We start from the raw sequence: 23578 nt of genomic DNA, 5'->3' as shown, positions 1-23578 counted from the left end.
ACTGATATTCTTCCATGTGTATTGAAACCTTTTTTTGAAAATTGTATCATTATGAATTGACCTATTCCTTTTTTTAGGACTTTTTAAAAAAGATTTTATTTATTTATATGAGAGAAATAGTGAGAGAGAGTATGAGTCGTGGGGAGAGGGAGAAGCAGGTTCCCTGCTGAGCAGGGTTCTCAATCCCAGGACCCCGAGGTCATAACCTGAGCCGAAGGGAGACACCTAACTGCCTGAGCCACCCAGGTGCCCCTGCATTGACCTATTTCTAATAATGCTCTTAGTTTATGAATGAATTGTTGGTATTAATGGAATTATGCAGGCTTTCCTTTGGTTAGTATTTGCTTAGCATATAAATTTCTATTTTTTATGCTTTTGTACTTTCTATATCTTTGTTTTTGATATATTTCCTATAAATAAGATGTAGCTGAATTAAATATTTTATAATTTTTCTTAAATTGAAGTATTTGGTCCATATAATTTTAAATCATTAACATATTTGGAATAATCTCTTTTATTTTATTTTGTGACTTCAGGGTATCTTACCCACAGAATGGTTTTAGTGAAAGGATAGATGTGTAGATCAGTGGGACAAAATTGGGAATCCAGAAATCTACTCATACCTATGTATGTAACTTGTTTTCAACAATGGTGATGAAGCAACTTATTAAAGGAAAGTCTTTTCAACAAATAGTGCTAGAACAAATGGATATCCATATAAAAAAATAAACCTCAATCCTTACCTTACCTTATATACAAAAATTAACTTGAAATGGATTATAGACTTAAATGGAAAAGTTAAAAGTAAAAAACCTCTAGAAGAAAACCTAGGATGAAATATTTTTTGCAACTTTGAATAGGAACTTTTCTTAGATACCACACAAAAAGCATGACCTACAAAAGAAAAATATTGGACCTTATCAAGATTACAGATTTTGCTCTTCAAAAGATACTGCTAAGAAAATGTAAGATAAGCCACAGAATTGAATAAATTATTTGCAATACATATTTCTGACAAAAGACTTATATCTAGAATATATATACTTTCTTTTTTTTACCATTTTTGCTATTTTTTATTTTATTTTATTATTATGTTATGTTAATCACCATACATTACATCTTTAGTTTTTGATGTAGTGTTCCATGATTCATTGTTTGCGTATAACACCCAGTGCTCCATGCAGAAGACTTCCTTTTTTTAAAGATTTTATTTATTTGTTTGAGAGAGAGACAGAGAGAGCACAAGCAGAGGGAGAGGGAGAGGGAGAAGCAGACTCCCCACTGAGCTGGGAGCCTGACTTGGGGCTCGATTCCAGGACCTAGAGATCATGAGCTAAGCCGAAGGCAGACACCCAACCATCTGAGCCACCCAGCAATCCTAAGTTTCTTAATTAAAAAATAAGAACATGAACTGCCCAATTTAAAAATGAGCAAAAAATTTCAAAAGATACTTTAGAAAACTGTGGTGAATACGACGTAAAATGATGTTCAACATCATTAGGAGAATGCAAGTCGAGACCGTGAGATGTCACTACTTATCAGTAGAACACTGACATTAAGTGCCTGGGTGGCTCAGTCAGTTAGGCATCTGCCTTTGGCTCAGGTTGTGGTCCTGGGATGAAGCCCTGCATCAGGTTCCCTGCTCGAAAAGTGGGGAGCCTGCTTTTCCCTCTGCCTCTGCTTGCCACTCCCCCTGCTTGTGCTCTCTCTCTCTCTCTGTCAAATAAGTAAATAAAATCTTAAAAAAAGAACACTGACATTAAAATTGCCAAGAATACACATTTTCATGAGAATGTGAAGCAACTGGAACTCTCATACACTTACAAGTACTTTGGAAGATTGACACTTACTTTAATAAGTAAGCGAATACCTACCTTATGATCCAGGCATTTCACTCTAGGTATGAAATGAAAAATAAAAAAATAAAAAAATAAAACATTCACACTAAAGTGAATGATTGTAACAGGTTTAGCAATAGCTAAAAAGTGGAAACCACCTAAATGTCTGTCAGTGAATTTTTAAAAATGTGCCATATCTATTCAACTGAATGTTATTTAGAAATAAAAAACAATGAAATACTGATTCATAATACAAGATGAATTATCCTCAGAATTGTTATGCTAAGTGAAAGGATCCACACAAAAATACATTTTGTATGATGCCATTCATGCAAAAAAGAATAAAAAATGCTATACTGGCAAAAATATATATCTGTGGTTGTCTGGTGCCAGTGGTAAGGGATGGGATACACTGCAGAAGGGCTTGAGGAAATTGTACACATTAAATGCTTGCAGTTCATTTTCAATGCATTATAAACCAATAAATTTGGATTACATACTTTTAATTGGGCTTAGTATGCGGGTAGCTAATTTTTCTCAGCATACATGTAATTCCACCATCTTCCGGTTTCCACTGTTAGAAATGATAATCATCTGTTAATGTAATTATTATTCCTTTATAGTAATTGTCTTTTTTTTTCCTCTGGTTCTATTTAGACTTTTTCTTTTTCTTTGGTTTTGATGGTTTCATTGCAATATGGATTTCTCTTTCTTTTTTTTTAAGATTTTATTTATTTATTTGAGAGAGAGAGAGAGAGAGAGAGAGAGAATGAGAGATAGAGAGCACGAGAGGGAAGAGGGTCAGAGGGGAAGCAGACTCCCTGCTGAGCCGGGACCCCGATGCGGGACTCGATCCCGGGACTCCAGGATCATGACCTGAGCCGAAGGCAGTTGCCCAACCAACTGAGCCATCCAGGTGCCCCTGGATTTCTCTTTCTTTATTCTACTTGATATTTGTGAAGCTTTCTGAATCTATGGGGAGGGGTCTTCTGTAAGTTTTAGAAACGTTAAGTCATTGTTTCTTCAAATATTTCCCATAATTCATTCTCTTTCCCCCTCTCCTTCTATTAAACTCTTATTTGTGCATGCTTTGGGCATTGTTTTCTACTCCTGCACCTTTAAAGCCATAAAAGTCAAAGCTTCAAATTCCTAAGCTCAGAAATTGGCTTTCTCCAAGGAATAACCTATTTTAAATTCTCTATTTACCTTGCTGGGTTTCTGCCCTCACTTAAATTTTGGCATCTGAGTATTACTTTCTTGCTGGATATAGGCATTTGAAAAGATTTACAAATATATCTGACTTAGCATTTTAATTTGTTTTTCACTGGAGGATCAGTTATGGAACCCAGTCTGTACTTTCAGAAAATGGAACTGCATGGTACAGATGACCTCATTTAAATAATTGCATTATGATATATCTATTACAATTTAAATTAACGATTATCCCTTAACCACTACATACCTCAAGTTTTGTTTTGGGGAGCTGAAAAGAGTTTATAAACACAAAACACGTTAGGAAATCCTGGAGAGAATTTGTTTCGGTGGTATCGAATGATCTCAGGTCTACTTGCAATGAGATTGCAACAAAGCCAAAGACTTTTACATTGAACAGGAGATTATATTGCGAAGAGTATGCAATTTCTTAACAGTTCACATTAGAAATTGTATCTTTATTTCAGAATGATCTCAAATTACGGGAAGAAAATTTGGTAGCTGTGATGAGAATCTTTTAAGACACTTGTGATATTAGAAGAAAAAGGAACAGTTCATTTCTTTTCTCTAGGTTGGTGAAATAATATTTCAGAAATGACAGATCTTACAGATAGAAAGTTTTTAACTTGATCGTTATTCAACTCATGCCAATTTAAAGTGTATTCAATAGACAAGTTATTCTCAATATTTTGGAATTTGATACCTAGTTTGACTTCATAATCATTTTACTTTATTTTATGAAACCTTTGTGAATTTCAGATAATGTAGTGGTGTTGACCAAGTTTGAGCCCCAGCATTCCTAATGTGCATTGGCCAGTGTCCTATCTTCTGCTTATATATGCGAATTTTAGCTGTTTTCCACATCTCTCATGTAAATAACTGTACTCTTAGCTTATAAAATTGATTATACACACACAAACACATGCATCAATGAAATAAGCGGTTTACTTTCAGCTCCAAAAGATTTATATAAACATTTATAATGAACTAATTTATATGTCTCTATTATTTTTGGTACTGCCATCAATGTCCTAAATATATTTGTTGTTCAATGTTTGTTAATAAATAAGGAGATTTTGAATTTATATCTTAGTATGGGCCATTCTGGATGAGATTCCTACTTTTTTTGAATAAAACATTTCTAAATTGTCACGTCTTGCAATGCACTTCGAAGTTTGTTAGTTGTGCATTCATATTTTAGATGCATGGTAATTTTATATCCAGCCCTATTTCTGAAAAAAGGTATTGTTTTAATAAGCCATACTTTAAATTTCTGAATGGAAAATTAAAGAGGAGCATGGGCTTACATCAGGCTCCAGTTTTGAAAAAGCCTGTGTTGTTTGGGTAAGCATACTTTAAATCTTTGAACAGAAAGTAATAAGGAAGACAGAGAGCAATATTGGAAATTGTAGAATGAACATAGATTTGGAAGTTTAAGTCTAGTTCTACTGTTTAACTGATATGTAGCAGCAGCAGAAGAAATTGTATTTCTATAAATTTTAAATCACTCAAATCTAAAATGAGTTGAATATCAATAAAAGATAAATAAAATAGGTTGAACATTGCCCATCGAACAGGGTTATATGTATCAATTAAGTAGAATATGTGTGATCACTGTTACATAGCAACTCAAAAAATTAACTTTTCTAATTTTGGATCATCCAAAGTTTATTTGGGGGACAAGACTAAAGGAGCCTGCAGCTTATGCTTAAAGCTTTAAAAAAAAGAGAAAAGGAACAATGAGAAAAGGAGCCACCTTTGCTGAGAGGAGGCCCTCTATCACTCTTTTGCTGGAGAAAATTTTAAATGAATGGCTGCTTCTGTTTTTGTATTTTGTATTTTGAAAACCTCTGCTTCTGATGCCCAGCTAGGGCCATCATAGACCGGAGAGTTAGGACAGACGTTCAACTAAAGGCGGCATACAAAGAGTCAGTTAGCAGGAACTTACTCTTTTTAGTATTTTAGTATTATTTTAGCACTTTTCCAAGCCCCATTGAAATAAGCAATTTCTGTGGAGGATTGTTTGAAGCAGCCCATTCGCCTCTGTGAACTAAGTCAGAGCATCAAAGAGCTGTGCAGTTAGTATTTATTTATTTTTATTGTGCGTCAGGTACCACGCTAAGAGTAAAAGAGAATGGTAATAACGTTAAGTGACCTGTCATCAGCTCTTGCTAAAGTCAATTAATCCTCCATCTTTGAAGCACTTTACTTGGTTTCTGTTCTGTCTTGGTTTGCTCCACCCTCACTGGCTTTCCTTTCCAACGCACCTAGCTGGTATTGCTTATCTCCTTGACCATTAAGAGTTAGAATGTCCCTGAACTCAGTCCTTGGTCCTTTCCCTCTACATCTCCCTTGGAGATCTCAGACAGTCTTGGGGTTGAAATATTATGCTGAAAACTACAAAATTTATATTTGCAGCCCAGACCATGCCCCTAAACTACAGTCTTATGTGTCTAATGGCCTCCTTGGCATTAGTACTTGGATCTCAAACTTTACATTTCTTTTTTTTTTTTTTAAGATTTTATTTATTTGACAGAGAGAGAGAGACAGTGAGAGCAGGAACACAAGCAGGGGGAGAGGGAGAGGGAGAAGCGGGCTTCCCCGCGGAGCAGGGAGCCCGATGGCGGGGCTCCATCCCAGGACCCTGGGATCATGACCTGAACTGAAGGCAGATGCTTAATGACTGAGCCACCCAGGTGCCCCTCAAACTTTACATTTCTTAAACTGAGTTCCTGATTTTCCCCAGAACCTGATTCTCTCAGAGTCATCTGGGCTCAGATGAATGCAACGCCATCCTTCCAGTTCCTCAGGTCAAATATGTTGGACTCCTCTCTTTCCCTTACCTTTGACTCCTCTCTGAATCTCTCATCCCAAATACAATCTATGAGTAAATTCTATTGGTTCGTATTCAAGCTATGTCAAGATTCTGACTGCTTCTACCATTGTGACCACTCTGATCCAAGCCACATGTCAGGTTTTACCTGGATTACTGCAAAGCTTCCTGTGTTACACCAACTGCTATAACACAACTCTAAAACCTCAGTGGCTTAGTGCAACAGATATTGGTTTCTTTGCTCACATGAGAGTAAGTGAATGAAGGGGCTCTGATCACGGTCACTTAGGGACCCAGGATTCTTTTATCTAATGGATCCTTCTCTCCCTACAATGTGGAGTTCTCTACTGGATTCTCTGCATGTGGCAGAGAATGTGGGCAGTGTGTTTTCTTACAGGCTAGGACTGGATGCATATGTCACTTCTGATTGCTCCCCATTGGGGATGTCAGGCCCATGGTGCCATCTTCAAGAGAAGCTAGGAAATTGCCTTGCACTGTGTATAGAGGGAGGGAATAAGATTATTTGGTGAACACCTAGCTGTCATGGCCATCCTGTTAAATGTAAGCACCAGATTGCTTTATTGCTCAAAACTTTCCAATGGCCTAACTTCTCACTCAAAGAAGAAGAAGAAGAAGAAGAGGAGGAGGAGGAAGGAGAAGAAAAAGAAGAAGGAGAAGAAGGAGACGGAGAAAGAAGAAAAAACTAAATCTGTACCATGGATAAGGGATCTTCCATGAACTGGCTACCATTACCTTTTTCACTTTATTTCCTACTCCTCTTCCCCTGTTTGCTCCTCTCCAGCCACACTGACTTCTCTGATGGTCCTTGAACGTGCCAGGCATGCCCCCAATCTCAGGGCCTTTCCACTTGCTGTTTCTTCTGTGTGCAGTATGTTTCTTCCTAGCTAGCTGCATGGCCTTCTGCCTTACTGTCTTTGTATCGTGGCTCAAATACTGCTTTCTCAGCGAGTCCATTCCTGCTGACCCAAATTGAAAGGGCAACCATCAACCTCAGTACTCCTTATCCTGCTTCCCGGACTAATATTTTTTCATAGTTCTTATCACGTTGTATTCTACTATGTATTTATTTTGTTTATTGTCTCTCTCCTAATAGAATGTAAGTTCCAACAGGAGAGGGATCTTGTTTGTTGGGTTCACTGCTGTATCCTTGGCTCCAGAGGCAGTACCTGGCATTTGGTAGATCCTGAATAATAATTATAATAAGCATAATTATGCAAATACAACATTAATGACAATGATAATACTACTAATTTTTTGAGTAAATGAATTCTCCATTCCCAAGGATCTTAAATCAAGCTAGGAAGACAGACAACTGTAACATCTCACTACAAGGCACAGATATCAATTGTTAAAGAAACAAAGAAAAGATGGACTTGTTCTGCCTGGAACCCGAGGTTTCACAATGAGGGTAGTGTTAGACCTGAGCACTGAAGAATGAATAGGCATTTTCCAGGTGTTAAGGGGCATTCTAGGAAGAAATTAGCACAAATGAAGGCTTGGCGGTGGGAGTATTAAGACATTTGGGTAACGACTGAGGAATCAGAGGCATCTGAAGGTGGATGTGTGTGTATATATATTTAAGAAGGGGGATATTAAGCTAAAATGTTAGGTTAGTACAAAAATGTCTGGTATTTTAACACATTTGGATTTTACTCTGTTGGCAGTGAGGAGGTTGGCAGTCTCTAGGAAGAGTATGATGAGTCCAGGTGTGCATGTGTGAGAAATAAGCTTCGTGCAGCGTGTAGGGAGACTGAAGGGCGAGTGGCAGGGGCGTAGGTGAGAGGCCGCTCTGATACTCCAGACACAAATGATGAAAACTTGATCTAAGAGACTCAACAAGGGCTCAGATGCACAAATCTAATCAGTCACAAAGATCTCATCTAAATTGCTTGCTTGCAGGCTCCCAGTGGCAGGGGTGAGAAGTCTGCCCAAGTGTGGATAACGCTTGGGAGCATAGAGATCACTAGAAACACTGATTTTGGCTGAAGCTAAGCTTTCTACACCTTCATCCACGTGAAAGCTGTCTCCAGTGCTGTCCGTGGCCATGATAGCCAACTTCTCAAAGTCTGGGTCTCAGCCATCTTCTCATGAAGATAGATAGGACTTTGTGATCAAAAGACGGTATGAGCATTCACATTATTAAATGTTCACAAATTGCTTGGTTTTGAATTTGATCCTTGATTCCTCAGGCCTATTTGGCTTTTCTCAAATGAACATCATGATCTGTAAATGATTTATGTCATTATTGATTTTATTCCCTACAACTTAAAAAGTATTGAATACCTATGATGTTCACTTTGTAAGGGGCTATAAGACATACAAATATGACTAATACTTAGAGAAAAGCATTCCAGCCACAGCGCCTGTCTATCACTGCCTTGGCCCCTTACAAGCATCTTCTTAATGAAGTGATAATAAAAACTTGTGGGCCTTGCAAATAATACTTTAATAGGATGGCTTCCCTGACAGCAAACCATTTGTGTTTATATTAACCTTCTAAATCTGAATTGAATAATTTCCCAAAAATGGTCTTGTTTTTGATGTCCTAGAATGCTCTGAAATTTAGCATGTGATGTTGGTTATACAAAGTTGCATGTGTGTATGTGTGCGTGTGCGTGTGCGTGTGCACAGTCCTCTGACATGGCTAAGGCACAAGATTGATGAACAACTAGGCTACAACCAAGTGAGTACTAAGGAGCCAAGACCATCCATCACTTCTAACTGACAGAACATGTTTATCTCTCTAGACAGTACAAAATCCAGAAACAACTTGTTTTGCGTTTTCAATGATAGATGATGCTTCTTATTAATGATTTTTTCTCTATTTGACATATGTGTATGTTAATAGTGAAGAAATACGAAAGCCCAAGCTTCCTAGGAAACTGCACATTTGTAAAATCCTCTAATGTAAAACGTTATGAAGAATATGTCTTTTCCCAGCACTGGAGAAATTGGTGATCTAAAGCATCTGAGCTTGGATTGTAATTCCTCTGTGAGTTCATTTCACACTGAGTAGTAGAACTCGATAAAATATACCTGACTAAATTCTGGGCATTGGTGGTATTTCATTTTTGTGTGTGTTCTTAGCTTCACTGGACTTAGAAATAGCTTTGTTCTAGGGGTGTAAATAACAGTTTTCTCATAGCCTTCTCATCCTTTCTATTTCCTCTGCAGAATCCTTCCTCGGCTTGGTGTCAGCTTCTCATTCTACACCTATCTGTCCCAGTACTCTGAAGTAAGAAATTTTGGGGGGGAGTCTTGAACTTAGGAGTCTTCGTTAGCACAGAGTACATGGCTGTACGTCTTTCCCTTTTAGACTTACTTCTCATTTTAGTAAAATCATTCAATTGGAAGGTTTTGGGGTTTGTTGGGTGCTCAGTTTTTTTCTTTTCTGAAGGAAAATGAAGTGGTTCTCGAAAGTTAAGCAAAAGATTATTTCCCCCATTGTTAATAAGCCTTCTGGAGAGAAAGGAAAGTATGGGAGGCATGCGCGCATTATTCTAGAGTAGGGTCTGAAAAAACAAACAAAAGTACTCTCCGTAGCAAAACGAACTTGTTTAATAGTCATTCATTTTGGGGAAAATGCGATAGTTTTGTTATTTTGTTTTGAGATGACTTTCGATATCCTCAACAAAAGAGGTACCGTCATAAGCCACACTCATTGGTGTGGAAGAGTGAGCAGATGATCACTGAGGAGGTTGCCACATCTCAATGGGAATGGGTCCATGAATCAGGCTGTTTTTCTAGAAAAAAATGTCAGCTTTACTGAGGTATAATAAACACACAAAGTTGCAAGATGTTTCAAGTGTACATTGTGGTGATTTGATATACATACATGTTGTGAAAGGATCCTCCCTATCTAGTTAATTAATAAATCCATCATCCCACATAGTCATGTTTAATTTTTTTTGGTGAGAACATTTAAGTTCTACTCTCGTAGGAAAACTTAAATTATACAACACAGTGTTATCAACTACCGTTGTCATATATTAGATCCGCCGAACTTATTCCTCTTAGAGCTGAAAAGGCAAAACCCTTTTACCAGCCTCTCCCAATTCTCTCCTTTCTCCAGCTCCCGACAACAACTTCTCTACTGTTTCTATGAGTTTGGCCTTTTTTTTTTGTCTGTTATGTTGAATGAAGAAGGTTGAAACAGATAAACCTGAAAGAAAGAGTTTTTTTAAAATCCAAGTGATCCTATAGACTGTTCCCAAATTGTATTTCAAAATCCAATTATGGCAAAGAGAAATGTTTTGGTAAAATGTATCAGTATCAGATTTCCAATATATAGCTCATCTCAAGTGTTCTCATGAACTGCTGTATTAGAGCAGTGCCTCAAAATAAGATGTTCACTGAGTGATTTTTGGAAGTGATGCTTACTGAGCACTTACTATGAGCCAGGCACTGTTCTAAGCACTGGAAGTAGGGTGGAGTACGGCAGTACATGACTACAACAGTTGGGATGTAATGGGCAATTTTTTTTTAAAGATTTTATTTATTTATTTGACACAGAGAGAGAAAGCACAAGCAGGGGGAGTAGCAGCAAGAGGGAGAAGCAGACTCCCTGCTGAGCAGGGAGCCCGACATGGGGACTCGATCCCAGGACCCTGGGATCATGACCTGAGCTGAAGGCAGGCACTTAACTGACTGAGCCATCCAGGCGCCCCTGTAATGGGAATTCTTGTACCTCTCCCCATTGGGTTTATAAGCCATTAAACCATTGACACCTTTCCAAAGGTAGATGTACTGGAACACGATGCTCCTCAAAAATGTGACATTTAGAGTGCCCACACTGAAGTTACTTTCAGCCAGTGTGGTAGGGGATTAACACCATCTTCTGTGCATTCCCAAGCCAAAGTGGTTTTAAGACCACATCTACGGGGTGCCTGGGTGGCTCAGATGGTTAAGCCTCAGTCTTGGGCTCAGGTCATGATCCCAGGGTCCTGGGATCAAGTCCCATGTCGGGCTTCCCACTCAGTGGGGAGCCTGCTTCTCCCTCTCCCTCTGCCCTGCCCCCTGCTCATGCTCTCTCTCTGTATCTCTCTGTCTCAAATGAATAAATATAAAAAAAATTCTTAAAAAAAAGACCACATTTATGAAGTCATCTCTGAACTTTTAAAAAAAATTTTTTTAAAGATTTTATTTATTTATTTGACAGGGAGAGACACAGCGAGAGAGGGAACACAAGCAGGGGGAGTGGGAGAGGGAGAAGCAGGCTTCCCGCAGAGCAGGGAGCCCGATGTGGGGCTCGATCCCAGGACCCTGGGATCATGACCTGAGCAGAAGGCAGACCCTTAACGACTGAGCCACCCAGGCGCCCCATCTCTGAACTTTTTGACTGAACACCATGTCGTGATATTTTTGAGCACCTCTTCTAAATTATATGCCTACGTATACTATATAAATGTATAACTCTACTAACTATTACGGCTACTATAAAACATACCCAAAATAGAAATTGTAAACTGATGAAATAACAAATAACAATAAATGTGAATAGAAGTTATAATATTCTTTTCTGTAATCCCAACAGATCATCTTGTTAATTCCCTTAATCTCAGCATTTAAATCTCAGATCAGAAGCTGCCCCATGAGGACAATTTTATCTCCGGCTATAGATGCTTATGGAGTTTTCCTTCTCATACAGAAAAATTTTAGACAGGTTTCTAAAATTTTATAGCAACAATCCAGCTTCATTCCTGGCATATCAGGTACTTAAAGCAAATCAGATGTCTTTATTCTGTATCTTAGGTGCTTGTCAGAGAGTCTGGTCTGGATTTTACTGTTCTTTTGTCTCAGAGGACAGATTACAACAATTCATGTTTGAGAGTCATAATCTAAGGCTCTTCTCAGCTGGTGTTACCACAGAGGGATTGAAGGTATGTGGAGATACTGAGTCCCTGGTCCTGTCCAGTTGTAGGCAGGCTTCTTCAAGACCCCTAGGAGGGATATGTGTGAGTCTGAAAAAGTGTGGCCCAAGAGATAAATTGATCATTCATTTTCTGGATTTTCTAATATAATGTCACCAGAAAGTTAGACTGATATTTTAGATGACTTTAATTTGCTATAGAAATTATTCAAAGAATTATATAACATATGTTTTAAGCACTTTTAAAAAGATTTATCTGTTTGAGAGAGAGAGAGAACACGGTGGGGAGGGGCAGAGGGAGAGGGAGAGAGAAACTGTAGCAGATTCCATACTCAGTGTGGAGCCCAACCCGGGGCTCGATCTCACGACTCTGAGGTCAGGACCTGAACCGAAATCAAGAGTCGGATGCTCAACCAACTACACCACCGAGGCACCAAGCATTTTTTTTTAGAAGATTATTATCCAAAAAAGCCACATAGAATACATTGTTGTTGAAGATACATGCATTTAGCAACACTCATCATGTTATTAAATATTCTTAATGAAATTACCAGCAGGAAACTTTCTCTCTCCTGAAAATGAAAAGTACAGTAGGGTAACAATAATCTTTCTTTACTTCCCATTTCATGAATAATTTTATTATTTTCTTGTGGGAAGCCAAATGTTAAATTTCATGGTTAGCTCATCTCATATCAAGAATTAAAAAATACGTTTTCCTCACAAGACTGTCATTTTATTTATTTATTTATTTATTTATTTATAAAAGATTTTATTTATTTATTTGACAGAGAGAGACACAGCAAGAGAGGGAACACAAGCAGGGGGAGTGGGAGGGAGAAGCAGGCTTCCCGCGGAGCAGGGATCCCGATGCGGGGCTCCATCCCAGGACCCTGGGATCATGACCTGAGCCGAAGGCAGTCGCTTAACGACTGAGCCACCCAGGCGCCCCTGTCATTTTTTTTTTAAAGATTTTATTTATTTACTTGACAGAGAGAGACACAGCGAGAGAAGTAACACAAGCAGGGGGAGTGGGAGAGGGAGAAGCAGGCTTCCTGCGGAGCAGGGAGCCGGATGTGGGGGCTCGATCCCAGGACCCCGGGATCATGACCTGAGCCAAAGGCAGATGCTTAACGACTGAGCCACCCAGGCGCCCCAAGACTGTCATTTTTATAAAGGAGTTTACCTTAAGGGTTCCTTAGAAAGTGTGTTTTAAAGATTGCTATGAAAATTGTCACACTGAGAAAAATACTTTTTTTTTTTTTGGTGAATGACTTTATAATGACGCTACGTAACTCTGGTATTTGCCAAGGGATATATAAGGATGGATCTTTTTACATCTTTGAAAACATAAAAGATGTTTGAAATATTCCCTATCCAAAAAGCTTCTCTTGACCCCTCATATCCCAACATTTCCTGTCCAGTTTCTTTATCATCCTCACTAGCAAACTTCCTTGAAACAGTGTCAATACTTTCTGTCTTCTCATTTCCCACTGAACTCACTCCAGTCGCTCCCCTCATTCCACACCTGTTTCTTCTCCGTGCCCTCGATGTTCTCCATGTTGCTAAATCCAGTGGTGAATGCTCAGTCCTCATTTTACTGACTGAGCAGCCACATTTGACATCGTTGGTTGCTCCTTTCTCTTTGAAACTGTGTGGGGCGCCTGGGTAGCTCAATCGATTAAGCGTTTGCCTTCAGCTCAGGTCGTGATCCTGGGGTCCTGGGACTGAGCCAGGCATCGGGCTCCCTGCTCAGCGGGGAGCCTGCTTCTCCCTCTCCCTCTGCCTGCCCCTCCCCCTGCTTGTGCTCTCTTTCTCTGTCTCTCTCTCTGTGTCAAATAAATAAATAAAATAAAATAAAAAAGAAAAGAAACTGCATTTGGTCACCAGAATATCATTCCCTTTATGTTTTGTTTCTGCCCCACTGGACTGCTGCTTCTCTGTTTTCTTTGCTGCATTCTACTCAGCTTTGTGACCTCAAATATTGGAGTCTCTCAAGGTATGGTCTTTGGATCTTTTCTCTGTCTGTATTCACTCACTTGGGTTATCTCATCTTGACCCAGAGATTTGACTGTCAAAAAGTATCTACCTTTCCCTTAAACCCCATGTTTCAAAATATCAGCAACCCTACCTTCAACACGTATCTTAATTTTGAGTGATCAATGAAATATTTTTGGTCCAAGCCGCCATCATCTCTTACTTGGTCTACTGCAATAGGTTTAGAATGTGTCTCCCAGCTTCCCCTTTTGCTCTGTGATCATCCCCTACCCCTGCCCCAATAATGACTTACAGTTTCACTCAGAACAAAATTCCAAGTGCTTACCATGGGAAATTATGTTCTCAATGAAGTAGCCTTTACCTGTTTCTTTGCATCGCTTCCCAATCTTGGCCTCACTCACTCTACTTCAGCCAAATTTACCTCCTTGTGGCATCCCTGATCATGCTAACTCCACTAGGGACTTGGCACAGGGTGCTGCTTCTGCCGGAAGCACTTTCCTCTGATAGCCTCGTGGCTTGCTGTCCCACTTCATTTAGGTTTTCTATCCAATGTCACACCACCTAATCCAAGAGTCCCTCCCTGAACCCCCATCAAACATTGGAGCTCTGCCAGCCTTTTAATTCCACTTTATCCTCTGACTCACTTTTCTTTTCCTTAGAGCACATATCAATATTAATTACCTATTGCAATATTCAGTTGCTTGATTGTTGCCTTTCTCCAGTAGAAGGTCGGCTTTCTGGTAGCAGGGATTTTGCCTTTGTTTTGGCAGTTATAGTCAGGAGTGCCTGACTATAGCGGGTGCTCAATAAATACTGTTTTCAATGAATGAATGAATGGAAGAAATGGGAAATGGCTTTTAGGGTATTGGTTGGAAGCATTTCTTTCTCTTATTTATAATCTATAAATTGTTGGTGTGGGTATGATTAATCAATGCTCTTTACCCTGAGAATTCTGTTCTCCTCTGCTGAGCTCATTCAGGGTAATGCAAGGGTCATTCCACATGCTTTTTGCTAGAAGAGTCTTTTCCTGCTTAGAGTTACAGTGGAAAACCAATCCAGCCCTATGAGAAACGTGATTGCTGTGAAACTTGTCTCCTACTCCAGCGATTGTGGATCCGTCACTGAACAAGACCATCACCCTTTGGTTACTTCTTTACAAAAGCAGGATTTATTTTCAACCCCATCTAATTATTTTCTGGAACCTAGTTTTGTAGAATCACTGTTTTGTTATTTTATGGGAGGATGCTGGGGAAAGGTGTATAAAATGCTCTAAAGCAAAGATATATTAGAAATATTTCTGCTGTGGCCAGATTGTCCTAATCTGACTTTGAAGTCGGTATTTTCATTGGATATTTAGTGCTTATCAAAATCATTTGCAGCCAAAATAAAATGTCAGTCAGAGGCATACATTTTACCGCTACAAGTTTAAGATTTCATAGGATTTTTGTGATGTATATCTCTTCAAGGTACGGTTTGACAGAAATTAAATTAAATCTGCCATTTCAAATAAATCCTGAGGATGGAAAAATTATAGATAATTTTTAATATTTGATAAATATATGTTCTTCTCTAGCAGTGAATGCCACTGTTGAAATAAATAATAATTTTAAAAATTATTCGAGGTAAACATTGTTTTTAGTAAAAGGTATCATTAAAGAGAATGACACACATATTAAAACAGTAACATGATTACAATTCTCCATGTGATTATCATAAATTACAAAATTAATTTAAAATTGTGGGGTTTTTTTTGCTATTTAATTCACTAAAAATATTCCACATTTAATAAATGAGGTGTTTGCTACACTTTTTGTGATATATCATAAAATAAGTTAGAATAGTCAAAATATCCTCATATGAGACTTAATTTTGAAGACTATAAAGATTAGTTTCAAAAGGAAATCCAGAAGACAGAACATATTACTATAGTACTATAACACATTCCATAAAATTACATCATTTTTAACTTAAAATAGCTATAAAACTAATAAAGAAAATTAAAGAAAGAAATTGGAACATTCTGATACACAAATTGCATTTATTTTTCATGTTTTTTTCCAGTCCTCCTCTCAATCCACACATATTTTTAACAGGTATAATCACATTACATGCAATTTGATATCTGTGATTTTAATGTAAAATTATATATATTTTCACGTCTTGCTGTGTAATCTTTACAAGTATCATTTTTAATGATCACAATATTCTTTTGGAATATTGCTGTAATTTGCCCAATTACTTTTCTCATGCTGGACTCAGTCACATTTGTTTGCTTCCTGAGGAGGCACTTATAGTATGAAGTTATAATAAATAGCTCCCTATGTGGTATGATTGGAGTAGGGCTGAAAAAATATTTCTCATTTCACAATATCTGTGCAAAGTTATTATTCATTCTTATACCTTGGCCTGAATCAGTTAGCATATTAATTCTAGCTAAAATACAAGAAATACATTTTGAATAGAGAAGACGTGAGCACAGTGAGTGCTCACTCACCCTGGGAAACCGAGCTGATGGGTTGACACTGAGCCCAGGCCCTTGTGTGAGAATCAATACCCAAAGGGTCAGCAAGGACGCCACATTTGCAGTATAAAATCGATTATTGGGTTGAGGCATATGATCTATACAATTTGTATGGAGGTTAGTTTTGTACAGACGTGGAAAGAACCTGCAAGTAAAAAGAAATGACAGTAAGATTTTTTTTCTGGGTTGGGTTGGAGGAACTTTAGGGAGATGTTACTGATTTACAACATGTATCCAGTATGGGTAGAAGAATAATAAATTGACTTGACCAGAAATTTAACACAGGAACATGACTGTGGTAACAGTGGTGCCAAATCAGTAGAGTCAGATCACACTTGTCAGTTCTGTTGTTTGTCATTAAGCCATGTAGAAAATACTAATGACTGGCAAGATTTTGAAAGCTGATCTTTTTTTTCAGATTCTTTCATGGTCCAAGTGACCAAGACATCACTGGATCAAGGGTTCATCAAAATTGTAAGGCAATATACAAGGAGCAATAGGAGTCCTTTTTCCATTAGTGGGCTGCATTATAATTTAGGAGCTAATTTTTGTTCACTAAATTGAGCTATGACCATTTATGACCAAAATGATAATACTCAGTTTTAAGGATTTAATTGGAGCAATGAAGTAAATTGTAAATTTCATGAGTTGTTAATTATGTGTATAAATGTAGCAGTAATTATGTTCATTCATTCATTCACTCACATTATAAATATTCACATTCACAGCAATGTCTTTTGAGGTTTTGCATGTGGCAGGCTCTGGTCTGGGGGATATAATAGTGAACAAGACAAAGTCCCTATCCTAATGCAGCTTATATTCTAGTGGAGTGAGATAGATGCTAAACAAGTAAACACATACATGTACAAAATTTTAAATTTCAGTTTACACAGGAAAAGCAGAAGTAAGCTAAGAACACTGTAGGCAGACCTGTTTTATTATTACTATTTTTTTTTTTTTATTTTCAGTAGGCTGCATGCTCCAGGTGGGCTCAAACTCATTCTCCGGATCAAGAATCACATGCTCTACCACCTGACCCAGCCAGACGCCCCCAGATCTGTTTTATATTAGGTGGTCATAGAAGTCTGAAAAACTAGAATCAAGACCTGAAGACAGGAGGGGACAAGCCTGCAGGTATGTGGAAGGACTTCTAGGTGACAACATAGCAAGTGTCCAGGCGTTGAGGTAGAACATTCTGGGTACTGTCCAGGGAAAGCAATGAAGCAGGTGTGTTGGGGCAGAGTGGATAAGGAGAGGAGTTACATACAATGATTCCAAAAGGTTGTGTGTGGGGGGGGTGCAGGGTGTGGAGGGTGTAGGACTTTTAGACCACGGCAATGACTTTGGCTTTTACTTAGGATGAGGTCAGAATCCATTACAGTGTTTCGACCAGACTAGAGATATGATTGGGTTTGTTTTAAAGGAATCACCCTGCAGTGTGGAAAATTAATAAAGACGAGAAGAACAAAAAGGAAACCAGATAGCAATTTTATGCAGAGAAGGTAACTCTATCTTTGAGATAATGGAAGTGGTCAGATTCAGGATATATTTAGAAGGATACGTGATAGGACTCCTGTTCGACTGAACATGTGGTGTGATGTTGAGAAGGCAAGGACGACTGAGGCTTCTGGTCTGAGCAACTGGGAGGATGAGATGGCCATTTAGTGAGATACAAAGGGTTCGGCAGAAGCAGCTCTTTGATCCATTTTGAGTTAATTTTTGAATATAGTATAAAGTAGATGTCCAACTTTATTCTTTTGCATGTGAATGTCCAGTTTTCCCAGCAATGCTTGTTGAAATGACTGCCCTTTCCTCATTGAATGGTTCTGGAACCCTTGTCAAAATCATGTGACCACCCTATGGGAGGGTTTGCTTCTGGGCTCTCTCTTCTGTTGCATTGGAATATGTGCCTGTCTTGATGACAGCACCAAAGCTTTGATTGCTGTAGCTTTGTAGAAAGTCTTGAAATCAGCAAGTGTGAGACCTCTAAATTTGTTCTTTTTTTCCAAAATTGCTTTGGCTGTTCAGGGCCCCTTGAGATGCTCTATGAATTTTAGGATGGATTTTTCTATTTCTGCAAAAAAAAAAAAAAGTCTTCGGGATTTTGATAGGGATTGCATTGAATGTGTAGATATTGATATCTTAACAATATTAAGTTTTCCAATCCAGGAACATGAATGTCTTTCCATTTATTGATGTCTTCTTTGACCTCTTACAGCAACATCTTGTAGTTTTCAGTCTTTGCCTCCTTGAGGTTTCTTACTATTTAATTCTTTTGTGATGCCATATTATTTTTTATTTTTAAATTTCTCCCCCAGATTTATTGAGATACAATTGACATGCACCATTGTGTAAATTTAAGGTGTACTAAGTGATGATCTGATAGATGTATATATTGTGAAATGATTACAAGAATAAGGCTAGTTAAAACACAGTTTGATGCTATTTTAAGTAGAATGGTATTCTTAATTTCCTTTTTGGATTGCTCATTGTTAGTGTATGGAAATGCAACTGATTTTTGTTGAAACCTCCCCCCCACATATAATATCTCTAAAAATCCTATAAAACTATTGTCCTATAGAGCACAGTTTAGGAAATATTACCCAAAGGAACATACTAATTTTGTTGTTGCTGTTGTTGCAAAGTCTTTCTTGAAACCCATTTGCTTTTCCATATCATTTGGGGAACTTCGTTTATGTCACTTTTCACATTTGTGATAAATCATATTCTTATTTATTTTGAAGGAAAAGACTCTAGAGAATTTGAGTAACGTCTGTAGTCAAATAAAAGTTGATTTATGCATCTACCAGAATTCCCTATTTACCTTCATTTCATTAATTCAAAGGACAAAAGTTCAAATCTAAGTTCTACTGTATGTGAACTACATGACTTTGAACATCTTGCTTCCTGATTCTGAGCCTAAACTTTCTAGTCTGTAAAACAGGGTAACAAGGCTGGAATTATTTTTTGTTATAACCGAAGGACACATATATGTCTATTTCACTTAAGGAGTGTTTTAAATTGTAGATGAAGAATGTGTATTGCATTTAGACTCTGCTATTGGTTCTTTTTTGAAACTGATGTATAGTTGACATACAATGTTATATTAGTTTCAGGTGTCCCACATAGTGCCTGGACAGATCTATACATTAGGCAATACTCGCCATAGTAAGTGTAGTTATCACATTTCACCCTACAATGTTACTTCAGTATTATTGACTATATTCCCCATGCTGTACTTTTCATACCTGTAACTATTTATTTAATAACTGGAAGTTTGTACTCTTTAATCCCCTTCACCCATTTTGCCCATCCCTCCCTGCCCTCTCCCCTCTGGCAACCACAAGTTTATTCTCTATTTATAAGATTGTTTCTGGTTTTGTGTGTGCATGTTTGTTTGCTCATTTTTTTTAAAGATTCTTTTTTTTTAAAAGATTATTTATTTGAAAAAGAGAGAGAAAGTCAGGGGAGGAGCAGGGGGAGAGAGTCTTCAAGCAGACTCCCTGTTGAGTGTGGAGCCCGATCTCGGGCTTGATTTCACGCCCATGAGATCATGACCTGAGCCAAAAGCAAGAGTCAGACATTCAACTGACTGAGCCACCCAGGTACCCCTCATTTGTTTTGTTTTTTTAAATTTCACATGTAAGTAAAATCATATCATATTTGCCTTTCTCTGACTTAGTTCACTTAGTATAATATTCCCTAGTTCTGTGCATGTTGTCACGAATGGCAAGATTTTATTTTTCCTTATGGCTGAGTAATATTCCATTATATAAATAGATCTATCTCACATCTTCCTAATCCATTCATTTATCGATGGACACTTAGGTTGCTTCCAAGTCTTGACTTTTGTAAATAATACTGCAATAAATGTAAGGGTGCATATATTTTTTTTCAAATTGGTGTTTTTGTTTTCTTTGGGTAAATACCCAGTAGCAGATTACTGGATTGTATGGTATTTCTGTTTTTAATTTTTTGAGGAAACTCCATACTGTTTTCCACAGTGGCTGCACCAATTTCCATTCCTACCAACAGTGCTTGAGGGTTCCCTTTTTACCACATCCTCACCAACATTTGTTATTTCTTGTCTTTTTGATTCTAGCCATTCTGACAAGTGTGAGGTGATATATCATTGTGGTCTTGATTTTCATTTCCCTGATGATGAGTGATGTTGAGCATCTTTTCATGTGTCTGTTGGCCAACTGGATGTCTTCTTTGGAAAAATGCCTATTCAGTTTCTCTGCTCCCTTTTTACTCAGATTTTTTTTTTTTGATGTTAAGTTATATGAGTTCTTTGTATATTTTGGATATTAACCCCTTATCAGATATATCATTTACAAATATCTTCTTCTATTCAGTAGGTTGCCTTTTTGTTTTGTTGATGGTTTCCTTTGCTGTGCAAAAGCTTTTTGGTTCAATACGGTCCCAATAGTTTATTTTTACTTTTGTTTCCTGTATCTGAGCACACATACCTAGAAAAATGTTACAACAGCTGATGTTAGAGACATTACTTCCTGTGCTCTCTTCTAGGATTTTTATGGTTTTAGGTTTCACATTTAGGTATTTAATCCCTTTTAAGTTTATTTTTGTGTATGGTGTAAGAAAGTGGTCTAGTTTCATTCTTTTGCATTGCTATTCATTCTTTATGTCCTAAGTTATAATACTAGACTTAAAATTTATTTCTTCATTCATGGAAACATGAGATATATGCAAATTATAAGGTCTAATAATATCATTAATTAATTTCTATTATTTAGGCTTGACAGTATTGCTAGACTTGTTAATTTCTCTGATATGGTCTGACAGCTGACATTTGAAAGCACAAAATGGATGATACTTTCTGAGGTTGGGGAGTTGGATGAGACATTCCTAAGCATGATTGCTGGGGGCAGAGCAAGACAGCGGAGTAGGCGACTTGGATTTCGTCTGGTCTCAGGAATTCAGCTAGAGAGGGATCAAACCATTCTGAACACCTACGAACTCAACAGGAGATCGAAGAAGAGAGTAGCAACAACTCTCTGAACAGAGAAGCGACCACTTACTGGAAGGTAGGACGTGCGGAGAAGTGAATCCGAGGTGAAATTCGGGAGGATAGACAGAGGGGGAGGGGGCGTCCCTCGGCCGCTTCTGGCAAGTGCTAGAGCCGCGGAGCACAAAATCGGAATTTTTAGAAGTCGGCTCCGCTGAGGGACGTCGCTGCAGTGGCTAAGCGGGGGGTGGAACACTCGCGGGACAGTGTGGTCTCAGGACCCTCGGGGTCACAGAAAGACTGGGGGTCACTAGGTGCGGCAGGCCATAAACTGTGATCTGTGGCACAGTCAGGCTACTGCTCTTCCAGCAGGGACCCAACAAGCGGCAGATCCGGGGAGACTCCCCTTCCTCCCCTGGGAGGAGTGGCGCGGGAGCACACCGCAGGGATCTGCTGGGTTTGGGGACTCCACACGGGGTCGGGTGCCAGAGATAGAAACGCTCGGTCACAGGCCGGGTGAGCACGGAGTGCGGCCGGAGACCGGGGAGATGGGAGTGACTGCTTTTCTCTGGGGGCGCACTGAGAAGCGGGGCCCCGAGTTCTCGGCTCCTCAGGGGTGGAGATTGGGAGACCGCCATTTTCATTCTCGCCCTCCAAAGCTGTACCGAGAGCTTGCAGGGAACAAAAGCTCCCTACAGCAAACCTGAGCAGCTTGCTTAGCCCGGACTCACAAGGGCGGAGCAAATCCGCCTCCGGCAAAGGCACTTGGGAACCACGGCAACAGGCCCCTCCCCCAGAAGATCAGCAAGAAGAGCCAGCAAGCCAAGACCAAGTTTACCGATCAAGGAGAACGGGAGAACTCCAGCGCTAGGGGAATACTGCACATAGAATTCATGACTTTTTTACTGTGATTCTTTAGTCTTTCAAAGTTAATTTTTTTAACTGTCTTCTTTTTTTAATTTTTCTTTTTCCCTTTTTCAACCAACATCTTATCAATCCCTTTTTAAAAAATATTTTTATTTTTCATTTTTAGAGTCATATTCTATCCCTTCATAGTAGTTACCCTTATTTTTGGCATATATATATAAGTTGTTCTCTCTTTAAAATTTTGAGATACAGTTTCTTCTAACAGATCAAAATATACCCTAAATCTCTAGTGTATGGCTTTGTTCTAGTCTCCTGCCTGATCACATTCTCTCCCTTTTTTTTTAATCCTCTTCTTTCTTTTTTCAAACAACTTCTTATCAATTCCTCTTATAAAATTTTTTTATAATTTTCATCTTTACAGTCATATTCCATCCCTTCATCATATCAACCCTTATTTTTGTACATATATAAGTTTTTCTTTCTTTAAAATTTTGGGAGGCACTTGCTTCTAACAGAGCAAAATACACCCCAAATCTAGTGTGTGGCACTGATCTATGCACCACCCTGATCATATTTGATCATATTCCGTTTTTTTTTTTGTTTTGTTCTGTTTTGGTTTGTTTTTATCTTTTTCTTTTTCTTTTTTCTTTTTATCCCTTTCTTTTCCCCAGGCTTCAGGTCTTTTCTGATTTGTTTAGAGTATATTTTTGGGGATATAGTTACCATTTTGTTCTCTCATTCATCTATTCTCCTCTGGACAAAATGACAAGATGAAAAAAATCACCTCAACAAAAAGAACAAGAGGTAGTACTGACTGCCAGGGACCTACTCAATACGGACATTAGTACGATGTCGGACCTAGAGTTCAGAATCATGATTTTAAAGATACTAGCTGGGCTTGAAAAAAGCATGGAAGTTATTAGAGACACCCTTTCTGGAGAAATAAAAGAACTAAAATCTAACCAAGTCGAAATCAAAAAGGCTATTAATGAGGTGCAATCAAAAATGAGGGCACTAACTACCAGGATAAATGAGGCAGAAGAGAGAATCAGTGATATAGAAGACCAAATGATGGAAAATAAAGAAGCTGAGAAAAAGAGAAATAAACAACTACTGGATCACGAGGGCAGAATTTGAGAGATAAACAATACCATAAGATGAAACAACATTAGAATAATTGGGATCCCAGACGAAGAAGAAAGAGAGAGAGGGGCAGAAGGTATATTGGAGCAAATTATAGCAGAGAACTTCCCTAATTTGGGGAAGGAAACAGGCATCAAAATGCAGGAGGCACAGAGAACCCCTCTCAAAATCAATAAAAATAGGTCAACACCCCGACATCTAATAGTAAAACTTATGAGTCTCAGAGACAAAGAGAAAATCCTGAAAGCAGCTCAGGAGAAGAGATCTGTAACCTACAATGGTAGAAACATTAGACTGGCAACAGACCTAT

Source organism: Callorhinus ursinus, unplaced genomic scaffold, assembly GCF_003265705.2.
Source record: "Callorhinus ursinus isolate GAN/ISIS: 27379988/994484 unplaced genomic scaffold, GSC_fseal_2.0 scaffold63, whole genome shotgun sequence".
Classification (NCBI taxonomy): domain Eukaryota; kingdom Metazoa; phylum Chordata; class Mammalia; order Carnivora; family Otariidae; genus Callorhinus; species Callorhinus ursinus.
The sequence above is the reverse complement of the archived record's forward strand: the minus strand, read 5'-3'. Positions refer to the sequence as shown.